Source organism: Rhopilema esculentum, chromosome 7 (assembly GCF_057945365.1).
Source record: "Rhopilema esculentum isolate cy_ngs chromosome 7, ASM5794536v1, whole genome shotgun sequence".
In the NCBI taxonomy this organism is placed as follows: Eukaryota; Metazoa; Cnidaria; class Scyphozoa; order Rhizostomeae; family Rhizostomatidae; genus Rhopilema; species Rhopilema esculentum.
The window spans coordinates 4,033,960-4,039,937 of NC_142821.1; positions in this window are offsets into that span (position 1 = coordinate 4,033,960).

Genomic DNA, 5,978 nt, shown 5'->3' on the forward strand with positions numbered 1-5,978 from the left:
TCCTCTTTTGAAAGTCTGACGCAGTTCCGGTCGTCTTGAATTTGTCAAATTCCTTTAGTTCTAAAAGTAGCTGATAAGTGAATCATACTTTTTTCGTTGTATGTAGGAAACTTATAGGTATCGCAACCAATATGATACAAGTGATGGTTTGAATTAAGTCCCTGAGTAATAGAGCCCAATAACTGAGGAGTTTTCCCGTCTCGTATCAAAATCCGGAGCATTTTTTAAAGTTTTTTTGTAATTGCGGGGCATTTTTCACAAGGGCCCACGCTCACGTCAAGAAATTTTACAAGATTTATGGCCAGATGCTTAAGATTGTTATATGGCTCCACTTACGCTAAAAATCCTGGCTTGTTGCAAGGACTAGCCGGGTTGTTTCATACGCACATGTATCTTGAAGATAACTACACTCTTTTTTATAACAACCAGTAAATTTCAGTTCAGGGGCTGACTGTTCTCTAATTTTTTCGGAAATCTGAGGCTGGATTGTTCTTAATTTGTTCTTAAATTGAGAGGGTGTAAGCAGTGCTATTGCTAGCTTTTTCGCTCTAAGGAGGTGCTCAGGCCTCATTTGCCAGCAAAGTGAGCGAGACAGCCTTAATTTGCTAACAAATTTGAATATTCTCCGAAAAAGCACCCATACATCGCTAAAAATCTTCGATTTTGAAAGAAAACGTTGTTCAAAATTGCATTTTGCAGAAGCTCAGCCTTAGCTTGTTCTTAATTTGTTCTTAACTTTTGACCAGTTTTGAGGCTCGTGTTCTTATAAAATTGTTCTTATAAAAAAGAGAGTGTATTTGGTTAATATGTTATGACCAGTCAAACTGTAATTTGACCCTGAAGTAATTACAACAAAATGTTTTTAAGTTGCAATCGAAAGTCCATCAGCTAAACCTTGTTCAGAAAAAAGCCCCATTAAATCCCAGCTGTAGAACCCCCAATATCGCCCCATGACAATTGCTTTAAATTCCCTCGTACTTGTATATAAAATTTCGGCGTGCATATATAAAATCGCTATTTGTATAAAACTTGGATTGGGTTTGTCAAATTTCGTTTGAATTTGCCATATGCACGCCGAAAGCCTATATTTTAGTCTAACGATTCAGAAAAAAAATTAAAAATGGCTGCTGATTACGTCAATATGACGTCATAACCTCAGAATTTCCCGTTATGATTATTTTCTTACAAAGAACTAGAAAGTAGTTTAAAATTTTTTTTTAATGTAAACTTAAAATGAACATTGCTACTACCAAACTTGCATTTGAGTATCTGGTTTTTCATTCCTCATCACTAGATGGTGAGTCATCCAAACGCATCGGGTTGTCGCAGCTAATTCCGCAGCATTCTCCACAAGCTGTAATTTCTTAATTTTTATTGGCTTGAGTAGTAGTTAAAATTGATTGTGATTGGCTAAGATAAATTTTAGTTCCTTGTTTGCTTCTATAAAAGCTGGTAATTGAATCGAGCGCTAAGGATTCGTAGAGAGAGATTTTTCACGATGTACGTTGAGTTGTGTTGAGCAGAAAATTCAGAAAACATAAAGATTGTCTTTCTCTAAGAGTTTACTCTAATCATTTATTGAACCTGCGTTAACAAGCAGAGATATTCTCTACAGTAATACAGGCTAAACCATTTTTCTCGCATGAACATCTCATATTAGTACACCTTTTCTTACATTTACAGTAAATCAGCTTCAACATCTCTTGAGGTGCAAAAGGGAGATCTGTGAGACATGGAAGCATCGCACCATCCTTGACCTACCATCCCCATTTGTTAGGATCTATTGAATGGCCTTTACATTTCTTCACCTGCCAGTATACTCGCATGCTGTGGTATTTTGCTGCAGCTGATGTCGGTAGTAGTACTTCGGGTTTGATCTGTAATTTTGCAGAAACAGGCTTTGTGCAGAAAACATAGCGGAGGTCGTCTAGTGAAGTATTCTCTTCTCCATTATATATGGCAACTAATGCTTTTTCTCCTACGACAGAAACCAGATCTTTGGTGGTAGAGGATTCTTCATTGAAAACATTTGCACATTCATGAAAATGTGTGCTTTTTGTAAACAATTTCAGTGCCAGGTCCTTGTCTATACCAAAAGACTTGATGTCGTATCACACCCCTGAAATGCATGCAGAAATAAAATAGACTCGATGTCTCTAAACCGAGAACTGGTTGACAAAACTTTATACCCCAGACACTAACTTTTTTCTTTGCATTTTTCTTTTGCTGTGGACAAAAATAGATGGATTTTCGATTCTGTTTAGCGTGATAAAGAAGAAGAATTAGCAGGTCTGTGTCTTCACCTACAACAACAGTTTCAATGTGATACGCTTATTGCTTTATTTACAATAGCGAAATCTGCACTACCCTCTGAGTAGACAACTTCACACCCTTCCATTTCTAACTTTTTGCCTAACATATATATAAAAGGTTGCTTGTTTCCCTTGTTAGCTGCAAAAATGTCCTACTTAATAGTAAGGACCATATCTTCCTCCAGCGGACAACCCTGTTCTTCTTGATGTGTCGTATCTTTCGGAGATGGACCAGGTCGTAACCATCAAAGACAACAACTGTCTTTCTGTACCTTTTAGTGTCGCAACACAGATTAGCGAAACGGTCTCCATGCTTCCATGACCTTGCAAAAGAGACCCTCCATCAAGGACGTATTTCCGCTGGGCCAGTTTTGGCTACTGCCTCTGCGAGTTTAGTAGTCAGGGCTGATAACCAAAATGTTGTGCAAAATCGCATACCAGCATGAAACTTCGTCCACAAGGGTAGTTTTGGGCGCTGAACAAGATAGGATGCAGACCCCAGCTGAGAAATGCCCCAAAATGCTATTTTTAGACTGTTGTACTTGTTCCCAGGCCCCAAAAGTGTTTTTTGTAAAAATACTGCTGCTAGTTGTGATACCAGCATGAAAATTAGAAGAAATGGGACAGTTTGGTATGCTAAAAAAGATAGGATGCATACCCCAGCTGAGAAATGCCCCCAAATTCTATTTTTAGACTGTGATACTTGGTCCCAGGCCTCAAAAGCGTTTCTCCTAATAATACTGTTGCTAGTTATGATACCAGCATGAAAATTAGAAGAAATTGACAGTTTGATATGCTCGAAAAGATAGGATGCAGATCCCAGCTGAAAAATGCACCCAAATGCTATTTTTAGACTGTGATGCTTGGTCCCAGGCCCCAAGAGCGTTTATCCTAATAATACTGCTGCTAGTTGTGATACCAGCATGAGTGAAGCCTTATGTGCTGATGTAGGTAATGAATCAGTTATGCGTGTTCCGCTAATGAGCATACTGATGAAAGTGACAAGAGATGGGGGTACTGAAGCTTTTTGAGATGCAAGAAATTGGGAAGGGTCCTCAATCTTATGCAAAAATACATGTTTTCTAATGATATTGGCAGCTTTAGAAAGGCAAATTCCATCATCCTGGTCATTCTCTAGACATGCCTGATAAATCGCGGTACCGGTTTCTTCCTTGGGTGTTAGGAGAACATTGTTTCCTTGCTTTTCTTCCTCGAGCTCTGGGATGTGATGTAAGATGTCATTCTTCAAACGAGTACTGTGCACATTCTTTACACTTTCTGCAGTAGCACCATGCGCCACAAGACGATCGCAAAAGAGCTTTTTGATACAGCTTAACTTGAATACGGAAATATTCTTGGAAGATTCTACCATGTCCCTAAGATAATCAATAATCTCAGCCAATACTACCCCTTTTCTAATAGCGTCCTCTGTTTCGTGAACAGATTTTGTTCGATGAAAGCTTTTCAGACGGTTGTAAAGAGCGGCAAGGCATTGCTTGTGATATCGGGCCTCAATTGCTACCATGTCACCTTCGCTTAACTTGGCTAAGAGTTTTTCATCAAAGAGCTTATTTACCGCGTCACGAGTGTTTGAGCGTTTGTCAAATTCACTTCCAAATCATCCTTTTTACAAAAAAAACACCTAACTTTGAAATTATCTGCGCTGTACCTTTGGCGTGTGCTAGGTGGGACCTGAGCGATTTCAACATCAGCTGTTTCTTTCTTTTTTTCCTACATACCCTTTGGTAATGGTAGTCGTTATATTTATTTTTGCAACGCTTATGAAATTTTGCCTCATTTTGCAAAAGATTGCCAGCTAATACCTCGTTGCTTGTTAAGCCTGTCCTTGTATCAAGGAAAGAAGGAAGCTCACCAATGCCCTGAAACCTTTCAAGCTGTTCTGCAAAGCTTTTGTATCCTGAACCTTTATCGGAGTGAGTGCCTTTCCTTGCTGGACATTCTAGTACCTCTGATGTCGTTTCTTGGCAAAAAAAACAACTTTCCCAATTTGTCTCCAGTATTTCTTTGCTCATTGAACTAGGTCTGGTCAACTCGCTATGGGGGTTAACCAGTTGAAATATTTTCTTAGACATTTCCACGTATCATTGTTTTATTTCTCAAAAAAACCTATATGAATTGTTTGCAATTTCGATGGCCCCATCGCTATTGTTAAACAAGACAATAGATCCTATCACGAAAGTAAACTTTTGAAGGAAATGGAATGAAACCATTACAACATCCGGTTCATTTACTGGGTTTGAAAAGGAAGGTATCAGATTTCTTCCACTAAAATTCTGTTCGACTACTTTTTTAAATTATTTAAGCTAGACTGCACAAAACCTTTATCAATATTCTGCAGGAGAATGAAAAAAGATTCTTAATTCCCTATGTTAATTTCCTTCGAAAACCAAAATAAAAGAGTTTATCAAAGTAATAAGGATAACCACTTCCGCGGACTTGGACCTAGGACAGCGGTCTAAAAATAGCACACAGGGGCAGTTCTCAGCTGGGGTTTGCATCCTATCTTTTCGAGCATATCAAACTGCCTTTTTCTTCTAACTTTCATGTTGTTATCACAACTAGCGGCAGTATTTTCACAATTAACGCTTTTGGGGCCTGGGACCAGGTACTACAGTCTAAAAATAGCATTTGGGGGCATTCCTCAGCTGAGGTCTGCATCCTATCTTTTTGGGCATATCAAACTGCCTTTTTCTTCTAACTTTCATGTTGTTATCACAACTAGCGGCAGTATTTTCACAATTAACGCTTTTGGGGCCTGGGACCAGGTACTACAGTCTAAAAATAGCATTTGGGGGCATTTCTCAGCTGGGGTCTGCATCCTATCTTTTTGGGCATATCAAACAGCCTTTTTCTTCTAACTTTCATGTTGTTATCACAACTAGCGGCAGTATTTTCACAATTAACGCTTTTGGGGCCTGGGACCAGGTACTACAGTCTAAAAATAGCATTTGGGGGCATTTCTCAGCTGGGGTCTGCATCCTATCTTTTTGGGCATATCAAACTGCCTTTTTCTTCTAACTTTCATGTTGTTATCACAACTAGCGGCAGTATTTTCACAATTAACGCTTTTGGGGCCTGGGACCAAGTACTACAGTCTAAAAATAGCATTTGGGGGCACTTCTCAGCTGAGGTCTGCATCCTATCTTTTCGAGCATATCAAACTGCCTTTTTCTTCTAACTTTCATGTTGTTATCACAACTAGCGGCAGTTTTTTCACAATTAACGCTTTTGGGGCCTGGGACCAGGTACTACAGTCTAAAAATAGCATTTGGGGGCATTTCTCAGCTGGGGTCTGCATCCTATCTTTTTGGGCATATCAAACTGCCCATTTCTTCTAACTTTCATGTCGTTATCACAACTAGCGGCAGTATTTTTACAATTAGCGCTTTTGGGGCCTGGGACCAAGTACAACAGTCTAAAAATAGCACACAGGGGCATTTCTCAGCTGGGGTTTGCATCCTATCTTTTCGAGCATATCAAACTGCCTTTTTCTTCTAACTTTCATGTTGTTATCACAACTAGCGGCAGTATTTTTACAATTAACGCTTTTGGGGCCTGGGACCAAGTACAACAGTCTAAAAATAGCATTTTGGGGAATTTCTCAGCTGGGGTCTGCATCTGATCTTGTTCAGCGCCCAAAACTAC